At 38.0% G+C, this 16,197-nt stretch overlaps 1 protein-coding gene across 1 annotated transcript in view; it reads left to right on the top strand.

Annotated features, from left to right (window-relative positions):
• The first annotated feature begins 4,472 nt into the window (after positions 1–4,472).
• Positions 4,473–16,197, top strand: part of cdh5.S (cadherin 5 S homeolog) — a 45,731-nt gene continuing 34,006 nt past the window's right edge. The window contains exon 1 of the mRNA XM_018260481.2: positions 4,473–4,633. The gene's annotated coding sequence lies outside the window, so the exon portion shown is untranslated. The remainder of the gene's footprint in view (positions 4,634–16,197) is intronic.

Genomic DNA, 16,197 nt, shown 5'->3' on the forward strand with positions numbered 1-16,197 from the left:
CTCAGATCTTTCTTGCTAATTGAATTGAGACAAGTAAACTCTTTCACCTTTCTGATAATTGGAAATTAGGGTTCAAGCTCATTGCTGCAGTTAATCAATCACTGGATGGTGGAGTGAATTCTCTGAAAGCGTTCATTTTAATTCATTAATCCCTTTCCTTTCAGATTTCCCTGTCCTGCTGCGTCTCTTTAGATATCGGAATTTTTCTGTTCTCTTTACATTTTCAGCAAGGAGCATCTGTTTTGTATACACGGCTAGTGAAATTATTATTATTGGAGCCATGATATTTTTTAAGATGATTTTATCCACATACAATAATGCAAGGCCTCCAATGATTGCATTAATATATGCAAAGGGGTGTATATACTATATAGAAGCAATCTCTGCAATTTCTGGAGGACCCAAGGTGTATAGGGGGCCCAGTGGGACACTGCCTAATATATAGTTAACTAAATGTTTATGTCTTATTTTCATTGTTATGCACTGTACGTCACAAAATGATTTTGTTGAGGGTACCAAGGTGTAGCTTTAACCTATCTATTCTCCTACTACAGCCTACAAATCAGATGAAATGAGTCCATTAGAATTACCAATTTTGGATTAGGACTTGTCTCTAATGAAAATGTATAGCTTGGTACATTTATGGGAGTATTTGCCTTTTAGATTGGGTAGATAATCTGTCACAACATGGATGTTTTCCTGTACAGGAACATTTGAAAAACCCTATTTCCCTATGCCAGCACTGACTGATTCCCCTGTATGGGACCTGCATGCTTAGCTCATTATTTCTGTGTTCTTTATAATGCTTGATAAATATGGCACCTAATTTCCCACATAGACATGCAGGCAGATGAAAAGTGTTCTTCTCAGCTTAGCACCTGCTGATAAAACAAACCTAAGGGAGGAACAGGGGCGTTTTTGTGCACTCACACTGAACATCCAACTTCCAACTCTGCATTATTAAAGTTCATAAATTGGTAAAACCTGTGGGGTATTCAGCTGCCATCTGAACCATCTGCATCTAAGGGCATAAAATGGGAGTTCTGAGACAATTATAGACACGGTTTTACCCATTTTAAAATCCAATTTCATTCTACATTTACCATAAATAGTCTTTGTAATAACGAACTAAGGATTTAGCTGGAGAATTACACGTGGCAGTGGCAGAGGTTTTCTGAGGATATAATCCATTATGCTTAGTGTCGAGTCCCTCCTGCTGGATCTAAATGTACAAAGGCAAAGAGGAAAGAGGTGTCCTGTCTGCCTCAAACTGTGACCTACCTGATTTGGGTCAGCTCATGTGGAGGATATCGCCAGTGGGGTACATCAAGCTAAGTCATTAAGATGTATCTGGGGCAGCACAAACCTGCACAGTTCTAATAAATAACCTACAAAGCAAAGGTATTATCTGCCCTGCTAACATCTGTGTTATTTATACTATTTTTAGAGAGGAAGGCATATTTCTCTGAATAAATATAAACATGTAAAAGTAATTGCACAAACAATGAGCATACATGGCATTATTAACCAAAATGCAGGCTTTCACATTGAAGGCAAAAGTTATAAACTGTAGTATGTTTCATAAGTCTCAAAAATTACAAGTTGTGGCTTTCTCAATTAAAAAGTAGCATTATAATGCCATGTGTACCAAAACAATTTGTTTGGTTTGAAATATACTGTAGGTGCTAAATGCACCAGGTAACCAGGAGCTGAAATTCCAATATGGCTCTGCTAGTGTAAAAAGCGATGCACCAGATGCGATGGGGGGCAGCATCAGGAAGGCTGACTCAGGGCGAGCAGGAGCCCCTGTGCACCAGTGAAGCACTGCTAGTGCAAATAATGCACTTGTACTTCACTGTGAGAGCAGAATTCCCAGTGCAAAACACTGATTGTCACCCCTGGTAAACTGCCATAAAGTGCTGCAAGGGTAGTACTGCGTTTGAGACCTTCAGTTTGCAGAACCTGTAGTGTTTGTTTGCCAATAGAACAGAATTTGCAGTAACGCTATTGTATTGACAATTAGTTAAAAGAATGAATCAGGTGTAGCATGTGCTGTTTTACATAGGCCTAAAGGACATTTTTGTACCGTTCAGTATGTATTCTTATTACAAGTTCCAGTTCCAGTCTCAGGCACAATTAGAAATGGGTTAGACCTTAGATAGATTAGACTACCGTATATACTCGAGTATAAGCCGACCCGAGTATAAGCCGAGGTACCTAATTTTACCTACGAAAACTGGGAAAACTTATTGACTCTAGTATAAGCGTAGACACAACTACAGCCCTGTCTCCCAGCAGCGCACATTCTGCCAAAGCGACCCCCCCCAGCGATCAACCGGACTTCTTTGCTGACAGAGTTGATGGTGACAGAGAATTGCCAAACGGATTACTGTGTGCATTGTCCCACTGTCCCACTACCATGTGCAGAGGGTGCTGTGTGATATTGCCATCACTGTTAATCTTTCGTATAACCAACAGAGGGCGCTGTGTGATATTGCCATCACTGTTAATCCTTCATATAACCAACAGAGGGCGCTGTGTGATATTGCAGTCACTGTTATTCTTTAATATAACCAACAGAGGGCGCTGTCTGATATTGCAGTCACTGTTATTCTTTCATATAACCAACAGAGGGCGCACTGTTATTCTTTCATATAACCAACAGAGGGCAATGTGTGATATTGCAGTCACTGTTAATCTTTCATATAACCAATAGAGGGCGCACTGTTATTCTTTCATATAACCAACAGATGGCACTGTGTGATTTTGCAGTCACTGTTATTCTTTCATATAACCAACAGAGGGCGCACTGTTATTCTTTCATATAACCAACAGAGGGTGCTGTGTGATATTGCAGTCACTGTTATTCTTCCATATAACCAACAGATGGCGCTGTGTGATATTGCAGTCACTGTTATTCTTTCATATAACCAACAGAGGGCGCACTGTTATTCTTTCATATAACCAACAGAGGGCATTGTGGGATATTGCAGTCTCTCCCCAAGTGTACTGTTGGTATAGGAATGATTAAAAGTGACTGCAATCTCAGCTACTGCCCGCTGACCCGAGTATAAGCCGATGTAGACTTTTTCAGCAGATTTTGGATGCTGAAAAACTCGGCTTATACTCTAGTATATACGGTAGATTCAATCACAGTATTATTGAGCAAAATAGTGCACCAGGAACAAAGTAAGATCTACAATCAACAACCAGGATTGAACTGGGGTTTATTTTAATTTAACCATGGTGACTTGAACAAGTTGATCAGTCATTTGACTGTAACATAAATGTTTTTTCTGAACTTTCACTTAATTATTAAAATGACTCTAAGCCAGTTTCCCATTTCAACTTTACTTTAGAGGATAATCATGTTTCTCTTTTGAGAGAGAGGAGGAGCAGCAGCTGCAGCCCTGTTGCGCATGCTCCCAAACCTTTGCTTACCTATGTACAATAGTAGTTGTAGCTGCCCTTCTTGTATCCATGCCAAACTTGCATGTAGGTTGTATTCTGAAATAAGATGCTACACATAAACCAAATGTACCCCTCTGAAAGGGGTCTGGAGTCTGAAAAAGTTCAGGTGCTGCCGCAAAAAGGACACGGAGCACTCATGGGACTTAATTTATGTGCAAAAAATGTATGGGCAAAATTGTTTTACAAATGTAAAAGGTTGGCAAAGGTTACATTTACTTTTAAATGTGTAGGTCATACTTCCTCAAATCTGGTTTAAAGGGTTTGTACTACACGACCATATATATACATATGCTTATAATTACAATATTTTAAGTAATTGTATCAGTAGTTCTGTACTGCCAGTAGTCCATGGAAAGGGGGGGACCCAATGCTCATTTCCGTTATCCTTTTTGATTGCTAATGTTATTGATTTCATAGTGTATGCAGGGTTATTTCATGCAATAAAATAAATAATAGATGAAAGGCACGGTCAAGAGCACTAAGGGCACCAAGAGCATACCCCTTTGTGCTCATGTAGAACAAGAAGCCTACGTTCACTCTGCAGTAGCACAAACCGTACATCTCTCAACCACTTAATTCTGATTTTGTCCACTCCCACACCTTGTGTCTTATTCCCTTCCCTTTAGATTGTAAGCTCTTTTGCACAGGACCTTCCTCACCTTTTGTAATGGTATTGCTCGTGATGTATGTAACTCCATATGTTTTATGTATGTAATTAGTTGTATAAAAACATTTACTTTACAGCGCTACACAATATGTTGGCACATTATAAATACATGTTAATAATAATAATAATAATACAGGGTCCCGTTGCAGATGACAAAACTCTAATAACTCTATTTGGTTTTCCACTCTGCACAACAAATAAATATATATATATATATATATATATTTATTTAAATTTAGTTTATCTAGTTTCCTCCACTCACTCCAAAAGCTTCAAGCAACAGCAATGAGTAGAACAATAAGAGGAAGGAAGTCTGTAGGGTGGGAGCTGTACTAACTCCAGAACTGGACATTCTCCTGTTAAACTCCTGCATTAATCCAACACCAAACTGGTAATCTGAGTGGGATTTGGTATCCAGTGGATTAATACAGATTTTTGAAGCATTTGAAATTTTACCATTTTGTCAGCAAGACGGTCCCTCGCTCTTTGACTGAGGTAAGTGATTTTTATCTTTCTATTGGAATTGTTTAATACTTCACCTAGAAGAAAACCAGGTGAATGCATTTTGTCCTTATAGAGTTATGTTTATTATGGACATTATAGACAAAGGAAAGGTATTTGGATGGGTTTGTTGGGTAACTGGCTTTTGTGCAATAAACATACAGTATATTGTGTTTGACAGGCCTCCTGGAAAACAAGGTTTTCTGATGGGAATTCTAAGCACAACGCTCTGATTGGCAACCAATCCCAAACTGCTTATTAAGAACCAGCTTTTCCTTTTAAATCAGTCAAAATCTGATCTGACATAACAATATACATCTGAAACCTATCCACTCAGTGCACTCCTCTCTTAATAATGTATTCATACATAATTCAGTTAGCTTTTACCTACTTCTTCTTATGAGGTGAAATTCAGAAAACCTAATATTTTAAGGAATATAGGGATATTAAAATGGGTCCCATTATTAAAGTCTTATAAAATGTCCATATTGACTATTAAATTCTAGAAACATTACACAGAGGTTAATCAGGGCCTTATACACTGTATATCCTGCCTTTGTTTCAGTAGAAGAATGAGGCACAGGATGCTCTCAAAAACAAAAATTCACTGGTGGGGGCTGCCATTTGTTCGGTAGATGTAGGTGCGACATGGGCAAGTTACATTTGGGATCTATTAGATCAAAACTATACTAGTCAGTTTGAGGTTTTTAACACAATAAATGTATTCTGAGAGGTCTTTGTCCTTCAGTTTTTGTTTGTAGAACAATAAACGTTCTGTCATACAGGTATGGGATATGTTATCCGGAAACCCGTTATCCAGAAAGCTCCAATTACGGAAAGTACTTCTCCCATAGATTCCGTTGAATCCAAATAATTAATGTTTTTAATAATGTTTTCCTTTTTCACTGTAATAATTAAACAGTACCGTGTACTTCATCCCAACTCAGATATAATTAATCCTTATTGGAAGTAAAACCAGCCTATTTGGGTTTATTTAATGTTTACATGATTTTCTAGTAGACTTAGGTATGAAGATCCAAATTAGGGAAAGATCCCTTATCCAGAAAACCCCAGGTCCCGAGCATTCTGGATAATAGGTCCCATACCTGTACTACATGATAATTTCCACTAGTTGAACAGTTTTGGTGACGTTGATGTTAGGGATGCACCGAATCCAGGATTCGGTTCGGAATTCGGCCAGGATTCAGACTTTTTCAGCAGGATTTGGATTCAGCTGAATCCTTCTGCCTGGCCGAACCGAATCTGAATCCTAATTTGCATATGCAAATTATGGGAGGGGCAGAAATCGTGTGACTTTTTGTCACGAAACAAGGAAGTAAAACTTTTTTCCCTTCCTACCCCTAATTTGCATATGCAAATTCAGATTTGGTTCGGGATTCGGCCAAATCCTTCGCGAAGGATTCGGGGGTTCGCCCAAATCCAAAATAGTGGATTCGGTGTATCTCTAGTTGATTTAGCATATTTCATTTAACGTTAGGGCATGTAGTATGGCAACTTGTATACACACTGTACCAATTATCACAATATATATATATATATATATATATATATATATATATATATATATATATATATATATATATATATATATATATATATATATTGAGGTTTGTTCTATAAAAACAACCAAATTAGGAAAATTGCAAATAAAGCAAAAAATTTAAATCAACTCAACTTTAGTGTATATTTCCCTTTAGAAAACTGACAGTATATATGTGTGAATAGCAAGTTTCATTTATTTCTTTTTAATAACATACAGGAACATTAATTGGCTTTTGGTGAAATTGATTGGTGCATTATATGAAGTGGGACTATACTTCTATAAAAGTACTATAAAGAAAGCATAAATGGAATATTCCATATTAACACTTTTCCATCAGGGAGTCATACATACAAACATAATGATGTGTCTGTCTCAGAATGAGTTCTTCAAGAGTTTTGAGCTAGTGACCTGTGTGAAGATAAATCTTTGGTAGTAGCAAAGATATATTTTTTTTCTTTGACAACCATAATGCCCACAGTGATATATATAAGCAATTAAAGGAGAAGTAAAGTGTAAATCACTGAGGGAGTGGGTGCCAAATGTTAGGCATCCCTTGTTATCCTCTTCCAGCTTCTTGTTTCTTCATGCAGATGTGCAGTAGAGTGAAAAGCAGAACTTTAACAATAAAGCCAGCCTTTTCACTCTACTGGGCATGCGTCTGCCCTGGGCATTAAATACAGAACAAGAGAAATGAGGATTGCTCCTCTGTGCAGTTTTCTGCTAGCCGGAACACTGGCCAGGGGTATCAGGTAATATGTGATTATTATTTCCAGGTTCCAGGTTGTTGCCCCCTGCCCCATGCAGGCCAGAAAAAGCACTGGTGTTATACAGCACAAAACTCTAATAACTGCCTGTATATAGTGTAGAAGAGTATATACAACCCCAACAAATGGTTGATAATGGAGGTTATGGACCAAGGAGGGCATCCTAAAAGAATTTAATAAAATGCACCACTGCACATAACAGTACTATACACTGCACACCTAAAAGGTACATGCATAGGATCTCTCACTAAAGATTATGTGACATGGGGATAAAAATAGCTACAATAAAAAGTTTGCCTTGTTGAATGGCAGACTACTTGCCCTACACAAACAAAGGAAGCTTTTGCTAACCTGTATTATCCACCAATCTGCCTTTCACTGAGACCTCACAAAGAAGTGTCATATGTTAAGAGACATATGTAAAGGTAATAAGTGCTTTCTCAATTAACTTTATATATCTTTTATACTCTCCACTTGGTACAAAGCAAGGGCCGTATCTGCAGCAGTCTCTCTGATGGCTAGAATGGTGTTGACCTCAATAAACATTTTCATATGATGCTAGCAAATAAAGTATCAGCAGTGTGACAGTGCTTGGTATTAGTTTAAAATTGATTAAGCACCTGTGCTCCCTAACTTGTACTTGTACATCTACATGACATGCAAGTTAGGGGAAAGGTAAAGGGCAGGAGGGGAACAACTACCTCCCCGCACCCACAGCTCTTAAATACAGTGCTGCGTGCTGATTGCAGGGAGTGCTAAATTCTTGGGAAACTCACAGGCACACATTTTGGAGTACAGAGCCCTGTGGAAATTCAGAAATTGCAGAGCCCAAGTATGCAAGTAACATGGCAGTTGCTACAGCTAGCACCCTGCCTGCACCTTGTAATTTATTCCTACGGCAATAAAAGTAATAAAAGGCGTAAACGGAATTAAAACTTGCAAAAAATAACACATTTTCTATACCTGTTTGAAAGAAATGTGATATTTATTGGCACAAAATAACTGCTTTTTCCGTGTGACATTTTACTACAGTCCATTCCATTTGCACTAGCACAGCATAGTTTAGTATCAATGTTCTCACAAAGCATATCAGACAGTGGAAAAATTGTGGGGCTTTGTGATTATGTCCAGATGGAAATTATATTTTTATCTGATGCCACAGTGTCACAGTGGTACCAATAATTATCTTATGTGTGTTTTGCTTTTCCTGATTCATATTTACAATTTCACCAGTTCAGATTGAATTACATCAAGTACAGAAAGGGGAGTCTCCTTTTTTTGTTTGTTTGTTTGTTTGTGATTGCATTCCATGGTCCAGTTATAAGTTGAATTGTTAAGAAGCAGTAAATATGAGCACATCTTTTAGCAATGCAAATGCAGTAGCTTCAGAGTGGACGGATAAAGGTTTCAATGACGACAATATATCTGGAATTTCCTCATTGTGTATAGATAATGCTGCATGGCGCATAAAATATGCTCAGCATACAACAAAGGAGCAGGAAGTTAATGGAAGGTCGATCATATCCTGTTTTTCTTCAAAAGGCAAGCAGGAAACTAGCCTGTAGTTAGCAAAGTGCCAGGAATGATGCTCTCACCTCCGTCCAATCTCAAACGTAACCTAACACTCAATATCCCAATGTAGATGGTACAGGTATGGGACCTGCTATCCAGAATGCTCGGGACCTGGAGTTTTCCGAATAATTTTAATCTCTATACCTTAAATCTACTAAAAATCATTTAAACCCAATAGAATTGTTTTGCCACCAATAAGGATTAATTATCTTAGTGAGGATAAAGCACAAGGTACTGTTTTATTATTAAAGGGAAAAAGGAAATCATTTTAAAAAATGTGAATTCATTGATTAAAATGGAGTGATGGTTATCCCATAATTCTGCGCTTTCTGGACAACGGGTTTCCAGATATTGGATCCGATATCTGTAGAGCCATCTAGCACGGCTTACCATGGCTGGTGATAGGCTTAGAAAAAACATTCATTATCTGGTTTAAAAAAACTGCAGAAATTGCGACTCCATAAAATAGTAATCTATTAAAGATGGCTAGATGCTCCCAGAACCAATACAGTGATGAATAATAGATGTATCTCTGAACTCCTTTTATCCATGACCCTATGTCCATAGTATAGAGGGTTCAGGGTAATAAAGCAGTGCGGGCCTAGGATTGGGCATATTGTAAATAAACTGCAGTGTTGTGCAAGGCACAGAAAGGGTTATGCAAATGACACTTTAATGTATTTCCTCCACACCTCAGTGCTCAGTCCCTAGTATACATGTTTCTCTAAATGGATATTGATTGATGGTTCATGTAGGATGGCTACAATACAGTTCAGCTGGCAAGTATAACTAACCAAGAGTTGGCAGGAGCTGTACAAATGTCCTCTGAAGCTCTTCTGTGTATATAGTCAGGAGTAGAATAGTGACAGAAATGTGGGCATGTTAAAAGCAGAAAGATTGTAATTATTTAGCAGGTTTTTTTTTTTATTATTAATATTTTTTCTGTATGAATAGAGATGCTCAGCCCCTAATATTGATCCTCATCCAAATGTAGCCAAGGCACACTGGATTGATAAGACTCAAGTGAGCATTGTCAGAGGAAAATTTCACAGTTCTGTTCTTAGGGTTGTGCAAAAAAAGTTGCAAGGCCTAGTCACCTGCAGCAACCAATTAGCAGCAAGCATTTATTTAAAAACAGAAATCTTATGTTATAGGGGTGGTTCACCTATAAAGGAAAACTCAATCCCCCCACTAATGAAAAACCCTACCCAGTACCCTACATAGTCCCCCCTTCCTGCTCCGCCACGCATAGGTGATACCAGCTATAAGGGCCCCTAATCCTTTACTTGCCTATAGGTTTAGAGTAAGAGCAGCGGAGCATTGGGCGCCATCTTCTGGCTCTTCAATTTCTTCGGGAAGTGAGCGCCGTATTGGCGCATGTGCAACTAGAGATAATCAGCACAAAAAACACAAATAATATAAACCAATTGTAAGTTGTCTCATAATATTACTCCCTACATCATACTATAAGTTAAGGTGAACAAACCCTTTATTGAGGTTAGAGTTTCTCTACAAACAAACTAAGCAAACAGTGACAAAAAGGGTAATAAAAGTAACAACATTTGCCTAGGTCTAGTAACCCATAATAATGAATAGGATGTTTGTATAGATATGGGATCGGTTATCCAGAAACCTCTTATCCAGAAAGCTAATAATTACGGAAAGGCCATCAACCATAGGCTCCATTTTATCCAAATAATCCAAATTGCTTAAAAATTATTTCCTTTTTCTCTGTAATAATAAAACAGCACCGTGTACTTGATCCCAACTAATATATAATCAATCCTAATTGCAGGCAAAACCAGCCTATTGGGTTTATTTAATGGTTTAATGATTTTCTAGTAGACTTAAGGTATAAAGATCCAAATTACAGAAAGATCCCTTGTCCAGAAAACCTCAGGTCCCGAGCGGTCTGGATAACAGGTCCCATACCAGTATCAAACAGGTGAATATTAAATGGTAAGTGTTGATTGGTTACTATGGGCTACTGGACAAGATGAAAATGTCAAACCTTTTATTTAATTACCGCCCAAAATATCTGCTTACAATATGATGAATATGTCCCCAAGTGCAGCTCATCATCAATATAAGCACCTGCATTAATCACTCATTGTCAGTATTTGTTGGTACTGAAGAATAGCTGCCAAGATTACGAATACGGAACAGAAATTCTGAAATACTACTAATGAAATCTTATATTTGTTCTATTCCCATATTCAGATCTATATAGAAATCTTATAAATCCAGTATTTATTTGTTAGTTTGTAGCATTGAACAGGTAATTTCAACTGCTGGTTCCATCAGGGTGCCAACACATCTGAAAAGTTATTTAAAAGAGTCAAAACAAATCAATGTAATTTACTTAATTTATGAAATATATTAACATGTTGGATATGCTGCTTGCAGGGTTATATTGTATACTTGTTTTTTAATTTTAATGGTCGTAGTGCCCACTATTATACCACTGAGATATTTTACTACACAAAGTAGAGAAGAACAGCGGGGGGCATATACTAATAGGAGATTATCAGAAAGCTCCAAATGAGGGCCATCTCCCATAGAATCTATTTTAATCAAGTAATCATGATTTTTAAAAAATATTTCCATTTTATCTGTAATAATAAAACAGAACCTTGTACTTGATCCCAACTAAGATATGATGATGAATCCTTACTGGCGGCAAAACCATCCTATTGGGTTTATTTAATGTTTAAGTGTCTTTTTAGTAGACTTGGAGATCCAAATTACAGAAAGACTCCTTATCTGTAAAACCCAAGTTCCCGACATTCGGGATAACAGATCCCATACCTGTACCTCAAAAGCTGAAACACAGACTTTCAAGTCTAGTCTTTCTTAATCATCTAGTATTTGTGTTTGATTATATTAATATCATATTTATAGTAGGTATATTTAAAGTTCAGTTGCACTTGAAAGAATTTTTTATTCCTGGTCCTAATATCGTTTTGTAGTCTGGAAGGAATTCTAGGGGCCTGTTGATGTTTTTTTCTCCTTTCTATGGATTCTCGCAAAGCTAGGTAGCAGTGATTTTTAATGTGTACACTATAATATGCGAGGTTGGAACCAAAATCCAATACTGCCAGGCCACTAATCGGTGATTAGTTCAAATTGGATAATGTGAGTTAAACTGACAGATAAAAACAATTAGCACATGTTTTAGCAGTAAATAATTTGCTAATTAACCATATTAGGACATTTGCTTCTGTGGCTTCTAGCTTGATGATAACAGCAACAATACCAGATGGATGCTCTATTTCCAGTTTCAGTCTCCTGCATATGAGTCTGTAGACTTAACTCTCTTTATTAGGGTAGAGACACACACTCAGTTTCAGAGAGATTAGTCGCCCAGCGACAAATCTCCTCTTCTTTGGGGCCACTAATCTCCCCGAACTGCCTCCCACCGGCTAGAATATAAATTGCCGGCGGGATGGCAATCTGTGCGATTCATTTGCCCGAAGTTGCCTCACGAGGAAACTTTGGAAAGCAGAGCGCTCTGAGTGCCATTGGGCAATTTAGATTTTAGCCAGCGGGATGCAGTTCGGGGATATTAGTCGACCTGAAGAAGAGGAGATTTGTCGCTGGGTGACTAATCTCCCCAATCTGAGCGTATGTCTCTGCCCTAAACCAATGCCCCCATTGCAAGTTTGCTGACAATGCTCACAGTGACTCATTCTCACTAATCTCCCAGAAACTCCCAGACAAATGGTTTCCTTCTCACTTATGATTTTGTTCTCTTATCACTGCAACCTTCCTTATGTCATTTCCAGAAATATCTTGACTCACCCTCCACGTCTGGAATTCCCATATTGTCATACAAATAACTACGTCAAACTCCTTCTTCCCACCACCCCACCACTTGTTTGGGTGTGGGTTCCCCATAATTCCACTGATGCATTTGCAGTGTGGGCTCTTTTGACAGATATTTTGTCATCTGTCTGTATATTTAGTCTTGCTTATTCTGGGATTTTGGATTTAGGGCTATGTACAGTAAATATATATTTTGTGTTGCAATCTAAATATTGCCAATGTCAAGTAAGTCTCTCACTTGCTCTTCCATAAATCCAAATATACACAAAACGATACTGAAGCAATAGCACTATTTGTAACTTACAGGAAAAAAATCTTCTATACAAACATTTGTCATGCACTGTATCAGTGATCTACATGCATTATTATGATTACACTGGCCAATATAATTCTTCTCAATTTCAAGCTAAGTAACACTTTTGTCATATGATGACCAAGGCTTTGCATTTGAGGGATAGGGTGGTTTATGTATGTATGTACAGTATGTATATTTTTATTTGTATAGCACTCCTTGAGGGCAAAGCTCTGTACAGCAGAACAATAACTTAGTAGAACAAACAGTGCTTATTTTCAAAAAGTGCTTATTGTCAAGGAGATAAAAGGATGGAGTTCCCCACCTAGTAGAGCGTACAGTCTAAATGGGAAGGTAACATACAGACACAAACTGGAGGGATATTAAGTGTTTTAGGTTAGAGTGAGTGACACTGCCATATAAGTCCAGACTGTGCAGGGAAGAAGCACAGCAACTTTTTTTAAATCAAATTTTTAATATGCAGAAATTTGAAGCACAAGCTTTCGAGAACCAACCCCTTTCTCGGGTGCTGCAAGAAAAAGCTGATGTTGAACTGCCATATGAGTGCCAGTTCCCAGTTCAGGTGTCATCCAGGTGCTTCCAGAGGTAGTCTTTGAGTTTAGTTCTAAAGACTAAAGATTGAAGGAGGAGTCTCTTCCGGAGGGATTCAGGAACAGTATTCCACATATAAGGTGCAGCAAGGAAGAAGGGTTTTGATGCGGGAAACAGCAGTATTCGTGGGGGGTGCAAACCAGTGATTGCTCTGAGAGGAGAGGAGGATTCAACAAAGTTATTCTTTGTTTTAGGGGGAAACCATGATAAGTACTTTGTATTGTACGATACATTAAATGATACCCTTTTCATTTAGTTCATTATTTTGTGTTATATCCATGTACTAGTCTGATGGTCAGTAGCCTTCTGGATAGTGGTCTTTAATGGTTTACAATATGGCTAATGATCCATGCCATGGAAAAAACTTCTCATAGATTACCGTATATACTCGAGGTTAAGCCGACCCGAGTATAAACCGAGGTACCTAATTTTACCTACGAAAACTGGGAAACGTATTGACTCGAGTATAAGCCTAGGGTGAGAAATGCAGCAGTTTTTAGATGAAAGAGCAAGTGAATGCTCAAAAACATGGTAAAAATGTTCATTGTTTTGTGCCAAAAAGCTAAGGTAAGCACTGTGGGATTTAGGGAAAATTGTCAGCGACAGGATGCTAGGAGTTTTGTTTCAGCAACTGTTGACATGCAGTAGGTTGGCTGTTATATAAGCCTGTTGTGTGAGAGTGGGGTGCAGGGCTTACCTGGGAGTGCGTGCGGGGCTAATCAAGTGGAAAACAAGCGTGCGCTGGTCGGCGATGACACACATAATACGCGGCCGGTGACATCACTCGCAACGCGCCATAAAGAACCCGGCAATCAGGGGCACGGGACTCAGGTCGGAAGCGCAGCCATTCGTGTCGATCAGCTAGGTATATATTTATACTGACTCAAGTATAAGCCGAGGTAGACTTTTTCAGCACATTTTGGGTGCTGAAAAACTCGGCTTATACTCGAGTATATATGGTATAAGCCCTCACTCCAAATCAGTGTCTTCTATTCCATAGAAAGACATAAGAAGCTCAAGGGCTTTGCCTTCCTTGACATTTTTAAACCCTTGTCTGCCATATGTATTGCGTGTTGCAAATAACATGCGGCCACAGCATAGATCAAAAAGAAAGCCAGAAATGTAAAATTCACCACCAATTAGGCCATTGAATTGATTTTACATTCTACAGCAAGCAAGCAGACAAAATCTATACAGTAATGACCAATGTGTCAGAATTATCCATGAATGTATTTTTTAACTATTCCTTTTATTATTCGACATTTCTTATTCCAACTTTAATTAACAGAATATTTTTGTGCAACACTTATACATTTATTTTCTTTCTCTCATGTCTCCCAGTGGCAGACAGATCTCTCACTTTCTAAAGTATTGCAATTTCATAAATTAGTGCAGAGCTGTCCAACTTGCTTGCTATAGTGGGTTGAGTATTTTTTCAACTACATGTTCAAGAATTGGATCATATTAAAATGATAATGTCAAAAAGAGAAATCTATGAAGCCCTTGAGCAGACTGGGGAGGCCATATAAACGCTGTGGACGACTACATCTAGGCAAATTGCATTATTTAACGCATTTCTCAGCAGGAGGAACATCCGCAGCTGCAGCACCTGCTGAGCATGCTTTCCGAACTGATTCTTTAGTAGATTCTTTATCACGTATTGAATCCATGTTGACAGTTACTGAGCTCATATGAAAAGGAGGATGAAAATGAAACTAATTCATTTTTAAATTACAGTTTAAAAAAATGATAACAATAACAAACTGTTTTAAAAAATTAATCGATTTGTTGTATACAGTTTGAAAAGGATACATGTTGTGAAAGTGAAATGCCCATTCAAGATTTGCAAGGCTCCAATATCTGATCAATATACAGTATTTGTTAAAACTGAAGCATGTTATGAGCTGGAGAATTTCCTGTCTTTCCTGAAGCAGAAAGGAGAGCGATAGAACGAATAATATTCCCTGAGACAGATGTTAGCACTATGCTGCCAGGTGGGCCTTTAATTCAATGCACTTCAGCAAGGGGATTAAAGCACAACTTCAGCCTGGGCGAGGTTAATGAGACAATAACGGAGACCCACATCTTAAAGAATGCAAAATATGCAGCATCTGAACAATGACCAGCTTGCTGCCAACTTACCTTATTCTGTTGTATCATTAAATGTTCCTGCAAATTGGTAAGTGCATAAATGAGCCTGCACCTGCTATGGTACATGCTATGCATACAGAGGGGATAGGAAATTATTTGAGCCGAGCTCATTATGCAGCAGCCCTCTATTAGCTCTGAGTGAGCATCTGTCTCATGAGACAGCTGCAATCCTGAGATCCCATAAAATCATTTTATATTATATAGAAGGCATGCTGTGCCCTTACATAAAATGCAGATAGATTTGTGAAGTTTTTTAAGCTGTTTTCACTAATTGATTAATGGATTTAGGGAAATTAGTCTTGTTATGCTTAGCCAGGTGATTTTGAGTGTCCATAATGTTATTATTCTTCCACGTGTCTGTTGTAATAACAGTAATAATAATATACTGATGGAAAGTCAAATAGGTTGTCACATTTCAAAAATCACAGCAAACATTTGCTTTATTGAAAGTATAGTAGCTGACAATATTTTGTTTTTGTTGTAAAATGTCATCCTATAAACAGATTAGAGAGCTATTTTAACTAATAATACAACTTCCCTATCCCTATCTTTATGTAGTCATACAAGTGGCATTGGGCATATTGATACTTCCTGTTGGCCAATGCCTTCCCCAAGGACTACTATCTAATCAAACCTCATGGCAGTAGTTTTTGCTATTTATATGGAACTGGCACTTTTAAAAACTACTTTTCCGAGATTATACATCAACTACATTAGACTCTGCCCCATGGAGTGATGTTCAGTAAATATAGATAAATTGTAAGAGAAGCTAAAGCAG

The sequence above is a fragment of the Xenopus laevis genome, chromosome 4S, assembly GCF_017654675.1.
Source record: "Xenopus laevis strain J_2021 chromosome 4S, Xenopus_laevis_v10.1, whole genome shotgun sequence".
NCBI classification, from domain to species: Eukaryota; Metazoa; Chordata; class Amphibia; order Anura; family Pipidae; genus Xenopus; species Xenopus laevis.